The sequence below is a fragment of the Anas platyrhynchos genome, chromosome 1 (assembly GCF_047663525.1).
Source record: "Anas platyrhynchos isolate ZD024472 breed Pekin duck chromosome 1, IASCAAS_PekinDuck_T2T, whole genome shotgun sequence".
NCBI classification, from domain to species: Eukaryota; Metazoa; Chordata; class Aves; order Anseriformes; family Anatidae; genus Anas; species Anas platyrhynchos.
This window is the reverse complement of record NC_092587.1, coordinates 29,004,151-29,022,393: the sequence shown is the minus strand read 5'-3', so window position 1 is coordinate 29,022,393 and position 18,243 is coordinate 29,004,151. Positions and strand designations below refer to the sequence as shown.

At 36.7% G+C, this 18,243-nt stretch overlaps 1 protein-coding gene across 3 annotated transcripts in view; it reads right to left on the bottom strand.

The window, feature by feature from the left end:
• The window catches only part of IMMP2L (inner mitochondrial membrane peptidase subunit 2), a 456,052-nt gene that overhangs the window by 397,060 nt on the left and 40,749 nt on the right, over positions 1–18,243 (bottom strand). The window lies entirely within an intron of this gene.

Here is an 18,243-nt window from a genome sequence, read left to right as displayed (position 1 = left end):
CCCGGGCTGGAGCTGCAGCCCGTGGAGAGGAGCCCACGCAGGAGCACGCGGGTCTGGGGGGAGCTGCCGCCCGTGGGGGACCCGTGCTGGAGCAGTTTGCTCCTGGGGGATGGACCCCGTGGTACGGAGCCATGTGGGAGCAGTGCTTGGAGAGCTGCTGCCTGTGGGCAGCCCCCGCAGGCTCAGTTCAGGAAGGACGGCATCCCGTGGGAGGGACCCCGCGGGGAGCAGGGGCAGAGAGGGACCGTGAAGGAGCACGGTGAAACCTCCACAGTCCCTTGCAGGGCAAGTTAAAAAATAGAAAGCTGTATAGAATGATTATCTTCACTCTCAACCTACCAAAGCAAGAAGAAAAAAACAGGGCAGTTACCCAGACAAATTAAAATCCTTGTTAAATCTGAAGCACTGTTTTGGACATAAAGACTCAGTCAAATTACCAAGTTTTAGAAGCTTTAGAAGAGAGAGCCACTCTCTTCTTCTGTTAAATCAAAAATGTTCACTACACTCCAACACGTTACAGCATCCATTGCAATAATTCAACAATGCTTCTGTTTGATATAATCCCCATTCCTGTGCACTTCACATTCTGAAGCAATATTCCTTTCATTGATGTGCTGAACAGAGACAAATGAAAATTGTTTGACTAATTAACCACAGATGTTCTCTTTGCAACTTGTTGACTTGTCACTTTGGCTTAAAGTGCCTAACAGAAGATGTTACAGGAAACCCAAACAATTACTCTTGAAACAGAGCCATCAAAATACATTTTTTAAAGCTAGCTAATTATAAAACACCCCAATAAGAGCAGAAGGTTCAGTATCCTCTCTCAAATGCTAATTCAAGTACATAACTTTTCAACACGAGAATAAAGATGTTTGGTGAAGGTTGTTTTGTTTTGTTAACAGAAAGACTAAGACACTTCAGTTCCAAGTTCACAAACCTGAATTTAGGTGCCTATGTGTAAGCACCCATCTGCTTTCTAGACTTTACAGATGGTATTGACTAGATCTCCACTGTGTATCACAGGATTTTAAACACCTAATGTCCTGGATACCTACACGTAGATATTTGCATTTAAGCACTGGTCTCCCAACAGAATTCCAACTTTTAACTACTAAGCAAAACCAGGTTTTCATTAAGTTCTAATCGATTGCCAGCAAAGAACAATCTTTCTTTTTTTTTTTCTTTAAGATAAAAAACATACAGTAACAGAAGCTGTATTTACTATTATTTCATAGCACAAATGACAATGTTCAGGTAAAACTATGCTGTTCCAGAATCTTTTACAATGAAGATACTTGAGGATTTCTTTGAAGTTGCCCTAGGAATTTCTTAAGATGTAAAAGCGGACTACCACCAGAGAAGTCTGATTTGTCTAACCATATTTATTGGTTCTCTTGACTCTCATTGTCACTGCAACAGCACAGCAGTCACTTCAGTGAGTTCATCTGAATGATTAGATCAACACAGCATGGAAATTAAAAAGGCCCAGAGACTAGTTCCTGAAGCAACATGCATAACAATTTTATTTTAGTAGCTGTTACAATAATCAATATTGCAAGACCAAGCATCCAGAATATAAAGAAACAAACCCATGCAATTACAGAAAACATTTGTCTCAGTGATGCAGATGATGATGTTAAAAATTAATTAATTAAATTGATGAAGGCTTTATATGAAGAAGCTAGTTCACTTCCAAATATTTTTGTATCCTACTTTACCCAAATAGACTTGCAATTAGCCTTCTGAAAAAGCATCTGCATTTCTCCCCTACATTCCTGTGTCTTGATCTTCCTTAATTCAATTATCACCTTAAATTTGTGTCACTTTAAAAGGATGTTGCCACTTAAATTAATAACGCATTGAAATATATATTGTGGTATCCCTTTGCCGTATACCTAGCTCAGAAAACACATGCATCACTTTTCTACAGTCCATGCTTTATTTCACATGAAGAAATTATGTTCTAAATATATATTGCAAGATAGAATAGAATAGAATCATTAAAGCTGGAAAACACCTTCAAGATCATCTGGTCCAACCATCCCCCTACCACCAATGTCATCCACTAAACCATGTCCCTAAGCACCACGTCCAACCTTTCCTTAAACACCTCCAGGGACGCACCACCTCCCTGAGCAACCCATCCCAATGCCTGACCATTCTTTCTAAGAAAAAATGTCTCCTAAATTCCAACCTGAACCACCCCCCTACCCCCCCACCCCCCCAAGCACAACTTGAGGCCATTCCCTCTACTCCTATCACTGGTTATCATCCGAGAAGAGTTTGACCCCTAGCTCCCCACAGCTTCCTTTCAGGTAGTTGTAGAGAGCAGTAAGGTCTCCCCTGAGCTTCCCCTTCAAGAGACAGGCAGAAATAGATCCTTTTCAATAGTAAGATATCTTACTCTTACTAATACACGTTTCTACTTCCTAGAAGAAAATAAGCAAATTGTTCTGCATAACTAGGAACTCCGTCTTACTTTCAGACTTAGAAAATGCTGCTAACTATTTTTAGGTTTTTCATCCAGTAATCTTACTTGCATATATGAAAAAGTCTTATATTGGCAATATCCAAAGTTCTGGGTCAGCTCCCAAGATGGCTGTAAGAAGTTTCTCTTATTACCATTAGAAGACTATATGAAGTTTAAACATCTGAGAGATCTGGTCAAAAACCTGAAAATCTCTGAAGGTCACTAATTATAGTGATTTTAAATTCCGAAGGTCACTAATTATAGTGATTTTAATTCCACAGAAATAGAGGGTATTGTCTAAGAAACAAAAGGTCATATTATGAAAAAATAGTCAACAACCTTCCTCACACTTGGACTGGCACAGTTGCTGACTACTTCATAAGGTTTCATTTACAGGTTCCATTTTGCAACCTGTAAATGATGACAAAAGTCTACTAGGCTTTCCATTCATTTTCTGAAACAAGGACATAGTCCCTGATGAGCCCTTTTCCTCACAGAAGACAAGCATCCCCTTTGAAAATATCTGTATGTTTGGAAGCTGTAATCTGAAAATCATACACTGCTTGAATTAAGAAACACCAACATATGGTGCCATGTCAGCAGAACAGTCCATCAGCCCCAAGATGGACAGGTTGTTGGTTAGAACAACAGATAAGTAGAGTTTGGTAATCAAACTCTTTCTTATCCTACTTAGGACTGCAGCAGCAGATCACGGTCTCCCTCCTAAAGGGGACTTACTTCCCTTCCACCTCTCCCGTTCCCTGACAGCTGAACAGAGCTATTAGCTGAGATACTCCTCTCTGAAGCCACCACTATCATAAATCAACCTCAATACAGGGCAAGAGCAAATCAGCTGCTGGAGGGGGATTCTGATAACAATGATTTAATGTTATCAGTGTGAAACTCCACAGAAAGGAGTACTCCGAATGAAACAAGCTGGTTCCAAAAACTCTGTTTTAACTGACAAGACCTTGTACAATTGAATATGCAGCTACCCCACACTGTTTTAACAATAAAAAAAAGGTTCAAAAAGTAACAGGATTTCTGACACCACACAAACAAAACACTGATATATACCTTAAGACAGGGGGGTGAGGGCAAGGACACAGACACACAACAGAATTTTAGACCATGGTAGCTTTAAAAAAATATATCCAGATTTAACAGAAGATTACTGTTTTAGCAAACCAAGCTAAAGTTACAGTCTTGCAAGTGAACACTAAATTAGTAGCTCTTTAAGTAAAAGGAAGTACGTATTCATTTCTTAATAATAATCAATCCTTTAATCAGTAAGATCTATGTAAGATTATAACTTGTTCTTTTTTAATAAAATAAAGTTTTAAATTAAATTTGGTATGAAATTAATGGCATGCATGTCTATCAGTCATTTATACTGTGGCAATTTACTCAGATGTAGGGAAAGCAATTGTTAACAAAATTCTTCAGATTTTCAAACAATGATATGAGTTTCATGAAATACTTCATCTACTGGAAAGTTTTCAATGCTTCTCAATTTCAGCAGTACTACAATGTTGTTTTATTCTGTACTCTTTGAAGGTTATCACCTACCTTTCCCATAAAGTTACTCATTTCACACTACACAACAGATACCACCGGATTTCATGGACCTTAAGAGCCAATCCTAATAAAAATAACAGAAGGACATGGACAAAATTGAAGGGAGATAGGCAATACAGAACTGACACCTCATGTTCTAAACTGTGCCTTAGAAGTCCAAATGTAGACTTATGGCCATCCCTACCTAAAGAATATGAATTCATACATCGATAAGCAAAAATAATAGAGCACCACTCAATTTGAAATGTGATTCATAACAAACAATTTAAGGCTTTAACGGTCATTTGTCCAATATGATTCAGATTCTTTATCTACACCTAAGTGATTCTGACAAATTCTATAAGGATGGTGTGAAAAGTAGAAGAAAATTGTATTTTGTCTTTTTAAAAATAATACCATTACATTTTCAACAAAACTTAAAATCTAGGTGCAGCTAAGTAAGTAAACATCTAAGAATTTGATTGACAATCACATTGTAGATATCTAGGCAGTCAGGGAATGTATTTAAAACAGATTTCTCTCACTATATTCTCTTCTTAAAAAAAACAAGTGCCTCATTTATACCAGTAAGCCGTTGAATATATGCATATATTTTCATTAAAGACCAATAGTTTTTCATACATAATCCAAGGGAAAAGTTGTTCAAGGCTAAAAGTGTATTATACCAAAACACAGAATTTAGTGGAAATACTTTTCACATTGACATTATTATTCTCTAAAGTTTCTCATGTATTTTTTTTTCCTCCTGGAAAATTGATTTCAGAAGAATAATTGTACACATCTAACCTTTAATGCAAATTTTACTCTATCCACACTAATCACTGACACATTTGCTGATCCCAAAAACTACTTATACCCTGTCTATTTGTACTCCTGAGGTTAGATATAAACCCACTGGAACTTCTGTTCTATCCGAGAGATTACTGTAACCTACTGCAAACAATTCTGTGGCATCTTAGGTTTTCCAGTATTGAAAAGCCACTGCTTCTCATAAATTGAAACTATATTTTAGTTTCATCTTTGATCATCCTGTAATTGAGAAAAGAACAGGTATGCTGCCTTTGAGCCTGCATCTGCAATGACTACATGTAAAGCAGAAAGGAAGCATGACAATGTAGCTCATCATTCATTCCCTTTATTCTCCAATTCAAGGCACAGTCAACGCCTCATATCTAAAGAGAAAGTCCAAAGCAGGTAGGGCAGCTTCCATATTCCCTTCTTTCTTTGGTACAGAGAGCTTTGCTGTAATCACTACACCAGGATATTCACTGTTCTGGATATTATGTAACTCCATAGTAGAAACAAAGCACTAATGAAAGTACTAAATATTCAAAACCAGGGAAATAATGAATTACAAATCTCAACTATGACCCAGCAGACTTTCATCTGTAGATAACACAATGTTTAAAGGTGTGAGTTTCACCCAGTAGAATCTCACATATCAAAAAGTGCTTTACATACTCTTATCTTTCAAAAGTGCAAAAAATGAAGTGTAGGAATGTCGATACACGATTGCAGTGGCACTCAACTGCTTGAATACTTTTGCAAATCTAAGCAATTTGAGTCAAGTTCCTAATTCCTGTACTTAAAAATAATGGAAAATAAATAAAAAGAACTTGAACAGAAATATATGTTCAAAAGATGAGTTAAAGACACCTATTCCAACTGCGAGGTATGAGGATTTTAAGAGGTGGGAGGGAACAACAGCAAACTGGGCTAGTATCAGGATTAAAAGGAACATTGTCAACGGACATAAATCTCACTTGAAACATATAATTAAAAGAATTATTGATAAAAATGCAGAATAAACAGAGACGTGCAACACTTATGTTTCTCTCCAGAAAAGCTACTGATGCATAATTGGCTAGGAGCAGGAAACAGCGAAAGCATGCAGGATTTCTGACCCAAAATCACACAACGGTTAAGGAGATGTTACTGAAACACTTAAGACAACAGCACACTAAGCAAAAGACAATGACGGCAATAATAGGCTTCTTCACTCAAATTCTAGGCCCTGGAAAAACATGTTACTGAAAAATCATTGTTACACATTTTCCAAGTGTGGGACACTGCAGGCAAAAATTATTTAAAATCCTATGAAATAATCTGAGGTGTTGTATACCTGATGAGAAAAAAAAAACTAAACCAACAATTTCTGGGAATATAAATTTTAATTAGGCCACTTCACCATTCCTCATTAAGTGAACTTTTTTTTCTTTTAAAGTATATGCGTATAAAAAATCCAGACAAGGAAATGTTTACTTTCCTCTCACCTGTTTAATCCCCTTTTGTACAAAGTCAAGGTAAAGCCTGACATACTAATTACCAAGCCTTCTCTATGTATACCTTAGATGTAGATAGGGTAGGTAATGAAAGCCTTAACAGAAACTCTGCATTTGGCTTACTCACAACATATTGTCAAAACAATCCATATAATAGAATGACTGTAGTTATTGACTTCTCCCATCAAAATAATTTTCATTCACATACAGCTCTACTACCCTCCCACCCTCCTCCCCTCTGTATTTTCTTTCTCTTCTCACCTTCTAGTTTTGTTTTCCATCTTCTTTATCTTTTAAGTAAGTACCTCCCCCCTTACTCTTTAGTAGTAGGGCAGCATTGTACCTTCTTATAGGCCACTATGAAGAAAGGAAGCCATTCGGGCACACAAAAGCAATCAAGACTGTGGTATAAGGAGAATACAGAACAAAACACAAAGATTACTGAATACAGAAATATTGATAAAATCCTGCTATCAACACAATGAAACACAGCCTTATTTCACTTTGTCCTTTGTTATTATTACATTATTTGGATTTATTGGGAACATAAGGTCTACAGATACCAACAGATTGACTATTAATGCAGCAAAATTACTGATGGATCATTTTTTATGGAAATGAATGATTTTTTTTTTCACTTCTTGGCCTATTTGATACTTCTAGAAGTATTTGGCCTACAAGGCCTATTTGATCTAGAAGTATCAAATACCTCATTTGATATCAGTTTATCACAAAATACCATCCCAGCAGGAACTACTCGGTGTCTTGCAATGGAAGATTTTAAACCTATGTGCTTCAAAAATTAACAGGTAAAGATTACCAGTTGTTTTAAAAGAGCTCTGCAGCAACTTTTCTGAACTATTAATGTGAACTTGATTCAGACATGCTGAGAACAGAAAGGAGTTAATGTTGTGCCAATATTTTAAAAGCCTAATTAAATAATGTCTGTACTAATACTCCAGACAGGTTGACAAAATAATAGTACTGCTCATATGTGGCTGAATAATGAAATCTATAAAATTAATCCAGATAAATATAATGAAACTTTATATTTTTAAGGAATATATAACAGTAATTTTGTAGATATACTACAATTAAACCTCTGTAAGATGGGTTTGATTAAAATACTCGTGGAATGCAAAATCAGCATAGTACAAGGACATGGATCTCAGCATTCATCTCAAGCTTATTATTCAAGAACATGTATGTGCCACTCCACTTTCTTAATCGTTCTATACAACAGAATGATTGGAAAAAAAAAAAAAAGCTGAAAGGATTTCGCTTTTTATCCCCTTGCTCTTTCAAAATCTACTCAATGTAAAGCAACAGCACAAGATAGATGCTCATTTTCCTTTACTAGACCCCACCAATTCAAATGTTCCTCCCTTACGGGTATTTTTATGTATTAGGAATCATCAAGGCCTTTCAAGTTAATGTTATTCGCATGTCTTGGTGAAATCTTCTGAAATTTCTAATTTATTTTACGTGATTGTCTTTATGGTTTCTGCATGCAACTACCTACATACAGCTCTCTCCTACTTTCAGACTGTTGAGAGTTTATGATTTTATTAACAAAAACTTACATTCTTTAGACTAAATGGGTGGTTCACTGCAAGTTTTCAGAACCTCATAGTACCCTGTGTGTCAAATTCATCACGCTTTACTTCAGCTACCTAAAAGATAGATTTGTCTAAGTTACTCACCCAGAACCTCCATCCAATTTATTGAGAAAGACAAGCACCAAAGGAAGGCAATTCATCCCAAATATATCTGATGTCTTTTAAAATAGGACAAACTGCTCTCTGGAGGTGTCTGCTTGCCCTATCAATTACAAAGGAGGTCTAGATGACTAAGTTTTATCAGAAATCTCGTTTTTAGAGAGAGAGATTTAAATAAGATATAATACAGATGTTACATGGCATCAGAAGGAATAGTTTTGACAGTAGAGATACCTCACCTCCTCAGAATGACACAGACCAAGCAGGTAAAAGGTATTGCCTGTCTGCTGACCCAAATTCAGACAGTTTTCTCTTAGCTAGTTTGCTGTTTTTCTGCCATGACACAGCACACCATGCTGGCAAAACTCCATACAACAGGCTTGGCCTGGAATGCAACTATAACAAAGATGAGTCAATACATTAATAAACATATTAGTTGAATATTATAAAAGTTCCCAGGCACTGAGATACGGAAGGATCCTGCTGGATATTATTACCCCCAGGTCTGGGTAATGTGGAATAACGGTAGCAAAAAAAATAGCAAAACTAAATTTTCTTGTGAATTCGAACTTGTTTCATAAAGCCAGACCTTTAGTTCTGAAGTGAAAGCAAAGAAAACAAATTTTGATTTGAAACTTATGCCCTGTTCTGCCTACTGGACTCATAAATACTGCTTTTTCTTGCTTCTTCTCAAGTGTGTGATCAAAAGGCAGAACACTCTTGGCAATAATACATTTAAGATTAAAGTAAAAAAGAAGCAGCAGCTTGGAACAGAATTGTTGCTGTGTAGTCAGTATCATTTTTATTAAAATTTTTCTTTCTAAGGAATGTATGTTCCTAACTGGAAAATAAAAGTTCAAAAGAAAGTAAAATATTTTATTCTAATTCTCAGGTACAAGGAAAGGAATTTGAAATGAAACTACAGCTATAAATCTTATATGCAACTCTCAAGCCTTGTTAGTGCCATACAGTACTAAGTCTTCAAAAAGAGCAAAAGTCTCTCTTCTTGTTTTGTTCACCTCACATTCAGATGAAAGACTAGCGTGTTTGAGTGTTTATCTTATGCTTCTTCTAATCATGGTGGGTTTTGTGTGTGTGTGTTTTTGGGGGGTCAGTGGTTGTGCTGTTGTTGTTTTTTTTTAACAGAAATATTTTTAATGCATTTTTGAATTTTTCCTGCTATTTATATAGCTTGAGTTATAAATATATAAACATATAATTTTATACAAATATAAAACTTAGTTATAAATAGCTTGAGTTGGAGGATTCAGAAACATCTCCAACATGCTTGAAATTTCCAGAAAGATGGTACAAACACCCAGTTCATGCCATTGGTTCATGCATGATGGTTTGACTTTTTGTTGGTTTGTTTGTATTGTTTTTATACCTAGAGCTCTAGCTTGTCTCTCCCTATATAAAATAGGCTCAGCTTTAAAAATACCGTATAGAGAATGGATTTATAAACATTGCTTTGTTAACTTTCATTTTTAGCACAGGCCTGGAAAAGCACATGCCACCAAGAACGTAATTAATATACGTATACTGAAAATTCAGATTTTTCTCAGTAAAAAGTGAGAATTTAATAGCTTGTTCTTTCTGTGGCCAAGGCATTTATGCAATTCCTGCTTTGGTACCATTAAGAGTTATATACAAGCTTCAAATATTAATGAACATGAAAAACATCCTTTCTTTTTCTGTCAGCTACATTAATAGATCTTAGATTTACAAATAATGTAAGATAAAGTGAATAAAATATTAAAAGAGTTTTCTCATAACCATGACGAAGGCTGTAGTCTGAGCTCAGAGTAAGATGCATCAGGACATGTAAAACATTTGAACAAGGATTGGTATGAAGATACAACTGTGTTCTTCACATCCGATTTGAAACACTTTAAGTCTGGTAAGTGGCAGACACCTGGCTAGTATACGTAGCTGATTTTTAAATTCGTACACTATTTATGTGAATTGCTGTATACTTCCACAGCTAGACAGTTGAACATGAACAGCTTTGCACATTTGCAGTCACCATACAGACTAAATATTTTGGGATTTACTTCATTTTATTACACTGCTCCAGGCAAGCAAATCTGCATGAAGCAACAAAGAATACGTTTAAGCATTATTTCTAAAAGCAAAAGACGCAAGAGGACATCTGCCTTGGTAATATTGGAAAATAATTTTAACCACAAAATCTAAAAATGCAGATTTAACCTGCTACTTATGTTGATGTGTTGGGCTTACGTGGAAAGGTTTTGGTAGTGGGGGGCTGCAGGGCTGGCCTCTTTGAGAAGAATCCAGCAGCTGCCCCATGTCAGATAAGGGACAGTTTCAGTCAGCTCCAAAAGGCCCCGATGTTGGCCAGAGCCGAGCTATAAGCAATGCTGCTTGGGTCTCCGAAGAGCAGACTGAAGAAAGTGGGAAAAAAACTGCTGTGCAACAGCAGCTGGGAGACAAGGGTGAGAAAATGTGAGAGAAGCAGCCCTGCAGCCCCCCAGGTCAGTGCAGCAGGAGGGCAGGAGGTGCTCCAGGCACGCAGCAGCAGTTCCCCTGCGGCCTGTGGAGAGGCCCCTGGTGGAGCAGGCTGTCCCCCTGCAGCCCATGGGTCCCACATGGAGCAGATCTCCACGCTGCAGCCCCCCCATGGGTGGAGGAGCCCCCGGTGGAGCAGGTGGCTGTGGCCTGGAGGAGGCTGTGGCTCATGGAGAGCCCCCACGGGAGCAGGCCCCGGGCCGGAGCTGCAGCCCGTGGAGAGGAGCCCGCGCAGGAGCAGGGGGTCTGGGGGGAGCTGCCGCCCGTGGGGGACCCGTGCTGGAGCAGTTTGCTCCTGGGGGATGGACCCCGTGGTGTGGAGCCATGTGAGAGCAGTTCTTCCTGTTCACCTTTAATCTCTCCAGTCTATAAATGTTATACAGCATGAGTTTTCCACATTCTCAGTATTACATGTACAAGGAGGATTAAGAAAAAGAAAAAAGAGTAAATCAATCCTCCATTATCTGCATACATTTGAATAAACTTACATAGTGATATGAGGCTATTTCGTTTCTTTTAAATTTTCAGTATTGTCTACAATTTTCATACTTATGTTAACAACAGTTCTCCACACTCTTATGCACCAAGATGCCATTAATTTTCTAAGTATTTTTCTTCTAGTTCTTCTTCATGGCATATCAGTTCAATAGAGCCCAGATTCTATAGTGACTTCTTCTCTGTAATAACGGAAAAAGAATTCTGACCTAAACCTTAAGGAAAATAAGAACACTATCTGGAAAATAAAAATGGTTCAGCTGTCAGCAAATTGGATAGGTGTAAGAAGACAGAGCATACAGAGCGTCTGCATTTTACAAACCATCTCAGAGAAATGAGATGCAGTTTCTTTTATACAAGAAACTACCTCATGGTTTTTCATTAACCTTTTTGGTAAAGGGAATATACATTTAACAACAACAAGAAAAACTGAAAATCAATTTGTAAAAAATATTTAATATTCTTATTCTCCTCCACCACTACACAGACACAGACTAGATATAAATGCACATTATAAATAGCAAGCGAGCTTTAACATACAATACTAGCACTCATTCTGTCTTTCCCAGTGCAAGTTATAATAACATATACCAAATACACATGACATATAGCTGACAATACTGCATATGGGAAAAGGTAAAAACACATCTGAGACACACAAAATTAGCAAAAAGCATCGTTAGTTTAGATTAGATTTAATTAAGAAGATTTCACAATTGAAGTGTCAGTGTTTAGCTTGTTTCTGAATAAGATTACCATTATATAACATAAAAGTTTTTTCAAGGAGAACATACAATCCAGAAGTATTTTCTCCATTACTTCACCTGCTTTTGTATTCACTTGTTTTTTCGTTTTCATGGAAATAATAAATCGTTTCAAAATCAGCATGATAACACCCTAAATCTGATTTTGCCACTTGCGATGTGCAGAACTACAGAATTGATCTCTTCACTGCTACAGCAAGGAAGAATACAATATATTCAGACTGGCTGGCTATGGATCTCAAAAATAACAATACCACAATGGTGTGGACTTGAATCTGTATTTTGGGAGTTTTGCTACCAACAGCAAAATGTCCACCTCCCAGTGTATATGATGACATTACCACAGTAGTGTGGTAAGATTATGGCTCAATTCTACTTTAATTTAAACAATTTTTTAAGAAGTGGATAATAAAACAGTTTTCGATGTCGGGACTAAACTAATGCAATATACTTTATATGATGATGGACAGCAAAAACATCACCGGGGGAAGAGTGTGGCAACCTGATACAACATTAATTTACTCAAGTTTCAACATCAAGCTTGTCCGGACATAAACTCTCTAGTCAGTTCAGAAAACAGACCACAGTGGCCACAAAGGCAGCTTTGGATTTTGAAGGAATTTCTTGAACTACGCCATAACATTTGACAATACAAGGGCCAAGAATCATCATCACCTGCCTGTTCGATATAATTTATGCTTACATTCTGATAAAATATCGGTAAGTTTCTTTTATGGCATTTGTTACCTCATTGTCAAATGTATGATTGTTTTAATAGTCACCGAGGCTCACATTTTATTGTTTTTTTCACTGAGTACTCTAACTCTGCAACACATGAAAAAAACAGGATTTATACACTCACAGACGTCTACAGTATTCCAAAAGAAAATGCACTCATGATGCTAATACTTCCATTTAAATCAGGGATTGGGGTATGAAAGAAAGCTGTTTGACAAAAACCAAAAAAGAAAGCCAAAATTAAACTGTGGATGCTGGTAGAATTTAACAGGAACACACAAAAAAAATCCTTAAAGAAGTGGGAGAGACAGCTAGAATGCTACAAAAAAACACATGGTTTTTCTCCTTGTCTGCAGGGTGTTACACTTTTTTTGTTTTTGTTTTTAAATAAATGCTCTTACACTTGACATAGAAAATTAAAATACTTAGAATATTTACTAATCATATTGCAAGAGAAATGGCACTGACTCACTTCATCAAAAAAAATTCAGTACCTCCTTCTACAACTGAGGCAGTAACTGGCTTTAAATAGTCATTTTGTTGATAGAGGAACATAAGGTTAGGAGATGTGATGTTTTATAATTCCACCAACAGGGTGACAGCCTTCTATTTGTTAAATACTATTCTTAATAAATATGTAATAAAGAAGGTAACTATGAGCGACCTATTCTTGAGGGCATGGTAGCTTCCTGGTTTCTGATGTATATTTGCAGCTAAGGAATGACCAAATGTCAGGCTGCAAACAAGACATTTTTGTGTTCCTGCTGAATGACAGTATTAGCCTCAATAAAAACAGCTAAAAGTGAACCATGGTTCAAATAAGGTTCCCCACACACACACTTTTTTTTTTTTTTTTTAATTTGAGATTACGGAAATGTAGCTTCTTTAACCACTATTCAGCTAGACAGGTTAAGTATTAACAGAAGACTTGACATCACAACCATTGCAAACAGGCATTTTATGCCTCTTTTAAACATAAGTATGGAAACCCAATAAAGAGGAAATAATCCTGCAGATATTCAGCAGCAACATAATGACTACCTTTAAGGTCCCTCAGTCAGAGAACAAAATCCAAAACACAAAGTCAGCGCTACAGTCAGGCATAGAAATTCCTTTCACGTTCATAAATAAAACTTTTTTTCCCCACAAAGGCAGTCCAAAAGTCTACATTTCTTACTGTTCCAATGACAAAGCAAAAAAGGAAAATACCCAATTAATTGGATAATTAAGTGATGTCCTGGAACAATTTATGTTCTGTACCTACTGGATATTTTAACAACTTATATATCAGTGTTCATGAGTATAAGAGAGAATGGTTATGGCTTTAACATACAGAAGGACAGAAAGCAAACTTAAATTGAGAAGTCAATTAAGAGCCTTCAATTTTTTAAAAATATCATTTACATATCCAAATTTTTTTTTAGTTTCCTAATTTAGACAGAATAAGCTGTACACACATGAAGGCATTTCTGGGGTTCCAAACAAAATGGAAGAATTTGAAGTCTTAATAATATTTTAAAACACAGAAATTTCAGTAAGTTTAATTGTTTGTTATGACTTCTGTCTCAAAATTCCATTAGTACCTAAATGTTCCAAGCAACTTGCCTGTTGTGAGGCAAACTTCACAAAAGGAAGGAAGGAAAACATCAAGAAAATAAACTTACTGACATTTCAGTTCCAAGGTGCTATGCAAAAGCAGTGTTTGAAAAGGAGAAATCATCAGATATTCAGTAATTTCATGCACAGATATTTCATAAATGGATATTCAGTTATTGCATGTACATGTAACATAGCCACTGAACAGATTCTGATTGTGTATTTGTTTTTAAAATTTCAGTGGAAGCTACAAACAAATCAGGTTTATAGAACAGACATACCAGTATCTGGAATAAAGACTACTAGATCAGATCAGATCTTGATTAATTTCTATTTTATAGATGGGCAGAGACCTCAGATTTCAAGATATTTCATGCATTATTAATACATAAAGAAAGTCACTCTTGTGAATAAACAACATAATTTTGAAGAAAAGGAATAAACGTGTATTTTGCAGTATGGTAAAATAGGCTTTCAGGAAAATGCCATTAAGATTGAAAACAACCAAGCATTGAAAAAGTGTTACAGCTCATACACTAACTCTGAACCCAATTTGCCAGGTATAGCATTTGTTAAAAAGGCTAAAAACTTTTAAAAAACAGATGGGACCACTTGGTCACAACACACTTCAGGAATTAGACCAGATACTATTAGAATCAATGTTATCTGTCAACAGCTTTCAAAATGAATGACAGCAAGTGAAAACTATATGCACATTTTAAAGCAAGTCACAGCTGATGGTTTAAAATGTGTCACCTCAGTATTAAACCAAAGATATGACCCCCACAAAACTATGAACTCTGTAAGTAAAAATATGCACACTATCACCCTATTTTCCAATACTTACTGCTATCACTCCCCAGACTCTCAGCAGTTGCCTATCTTGAGAACTCAGGGTGCTATGCAATAGTGTAAGAGCTACCTGACACATTGCTGCCTTAAAGTAGCAGTCTTTTTTCAGTCACATTGGCAAGTAAATTATTTTTTTTAATGATACAGGAGGTAACATATAAAATCTACAGTCTACACCAAGTAGAATGAGATTTTCTTGCTAGGTTTTGCTGATCATGCTTACATCTTAAATTGTCAACCTTCAAATTTCACAAGATTATACAAAATGAACTCTACATCTTCTCCTAATGTAGTCCTCAGCATTATCTCCAAAGTGGACAGAACCAATCAAGCCAAGAAATTGTGCTACCTCCCACAGCAGCTCTGTCTGAAGGGAAAAAACAAAATAAACAAACAAACAAAAAACAACCACACCTTCACACACTCATATAAATGCGAACCTTAATGTAATCATTGAATGGTTTGGGTTGGAAGAGACCTCAAAGACTACCCAGTTCCAGCCCCCTGCTGTGGGCAGGGATGCCACCTACTAGACCAGGTTGCTCAAAGCTCCATCCAGCCTGGCCTTGAACACCTCCAGGGCACCCACAGCTCCCCCAGGCAACCTGTGCCTCACCACCCTCACAGTAAAGAATTTCTTCCCAGTAGCAAATTTAAACTACCCCTTTTGGGTTTAAAATTAGTGCCCCATGTCCTATCACTACACTCCCTGATAAAGAATCTTTCCATGTCTTTCTTGTAGTTCCCTTTTAAGAACTGAAAGGCCTCTATAAGGTCTCCTCTGAGCCTTCACTTCTCTCGGCTGAACATCCCCAGCTCTCAGCCTTTCTTCACAGGAGAGGTGCTCCGGCCCTCTGATCATCTTTGTGGCCTTCATCTGGACCCTCCTCACGTACCCTAAGTCACTGCAAGTGAAGCTTGCATCTAAGAGGAATCATCTCCTTCAAGCTACACAATTTGAATCAAGGAAGGTTCAGGAAGAATATAAGGTGAGATTTTTTCCCCCAATAAGGACACACAGTCTGCCGGACAGGACCATTTTTGGTGGTTTTCAAGACCCAACTGGATAAAGTCAAGAGGAAGCTGGTCTGACATCACAGTTGACCCTACTTCAAGTAAAAGGCTGGACCTCCTAAAGTCCCTTCCAACCTGAGTTATCCTATGATTCATGATGTGATGCAACGACCACAGATCTTCAGGTTTAGTGAAAACATAGATACTTGTCTTAACAAAATGGCCAACTTTTTTTAGATTGCCGATATGTCAGAAATACTCAAAATTTGGAGTGGTTTGAGTTATTTCCATTAACTACAGTAAAATGGATGGTCAAAGAAGTGGCTGTTCTTCCCATTGCTTTGCCTCAACCTCAACCCTAGTATAAGTAAAAACTGTCTGCAAAATTGCTCTATTTTCAGCAGCTGGACAGGCTGTCTGAAATATATTGCAAATAAGACTCAAGGCATCATTCTCTAGACATAAAAGGCAGATCCATCCTTTTAGTCTGTATCTCAAAAGAAGAAAGATAAAGAAGCCAGTTCAAAAAATTTGCATCTGTGGGGAATTCTTTCATAGTAGGCATATCACCAAGAATGCTGATAAAATTCTCATGTAAATTCACTGTGCAGTCTGAACAATATAAAGAAACCATTTCCCTCCTTCCCTCTTCTTCCTTCAACTGATGTTATGCTTTTAACCCATTTTAACCATGTAACCCAAAAAAAAACATATAAAACAGCGTTTAAAGTTTAGCACAGTTTGTGGTATCCTTGGCATGCCATTAAAAGCTTCACTTGCAGTGACAAGCTACAAAATCAAACAAAAATCGTTGAATTAGGTCTGAAGAAAAAGAAGAAAAATTAAAATGAAATATGCATTATTAATATGGCCTCTCACTGGAGAATGCCACAAAGAATTCTGCTTATTCAAGGATATAATCATTCCAATTGGAGATGGGAATTGGAAAATAAACCCAATATATTATAAATATATTATCTTTATTCCTGTTACCAAAATTATTTATGCTGTATCACATTATCTAGTGTTTTATACTACCTAATTAAAAGTAAATTAACTGTTTTGCTTAGTCTATTTCCTGTAACTAAGGTGTGGATTCTCAAGTCAAGAGTTATGACTAACAAACATCACAAACAAGTTTCAGAGGGTCACAATCACTCCACGCTGATTATATTAAATAGAAACAGTCCTACTATAAAGAAGCCTACCTACAGGGAAAAAAAAAAAAAAAAGTGCTATTGAAAAGATTAGGACAATATGAATGCATACAATTGTGCTTCAAGAAACTCAGTATTTTCCAGTAAGTAATATATCAATTCTGGAAACTTCTGTATTTGTCCTAAAGAAGTTGTAACAGTCACGTAGACAAGATGATGTTGGAGGGTTTCTATAGGGGAGAATGGGCCAAAGACAGCGACCTTGCCTTGCACAACTGTAGAGAATAAACATTACCATTTTTATAAACTTCAGCAGATGAGGAATCAAAAACACTAACAACCCATTAAGTGCCACACTCCTTGGTATGGTTATAATTAAGAGAAAAACATATTGTATTGGATAATGATTAATTTTCATATACAGTGTTCTGTTTTTGAGTATTTGTCAAAAGCAAAATGCATGCCATATGTCAGCAAGATATAACAAACACCAGTAACATCCACAGACCTTTCCAATCAAAACATCATTCACACAAATAGCCCTCGATAGCTGTTTTTTGTCTATTACTCTTCATGCATTTTGCATCCCATATCTGTGCTGAACTAAGCAGTTGTGTCCATTATTGCTACTCTAATTTCCATTTTGGGTTATGCAAAACACAAGAATCAACAGCAGTTGTGAAGTTTGCTGCCAGAAGTATGGAAACAAAACCCAGTTTTCTCTTGAGTTTTAAATATGTAATGAGAGTGAAGATCTCTGGAAACCCTTCTCTTTCCATCTATTAAGATTTAAATGCTCGAAAGGCATCACCTGATCCATGTTAAGTTGTTTCTGTACTGCAAATGAGTTCCCTTCTAAAACACTGAATTTCCACATTTGTGCTAGAACATAATATGAGGCTGCAACTTACAACTCCCTAAGGGAATGATGTCAATTGGCATTTTAAAAATGAATTCAATGACCTACAATAATACGAGTTTCATATGCACAATATTTCTCAGTAGGCAACATGGGAAGTTCAGAACTCGTTTAGAGAGCCCAAGCTT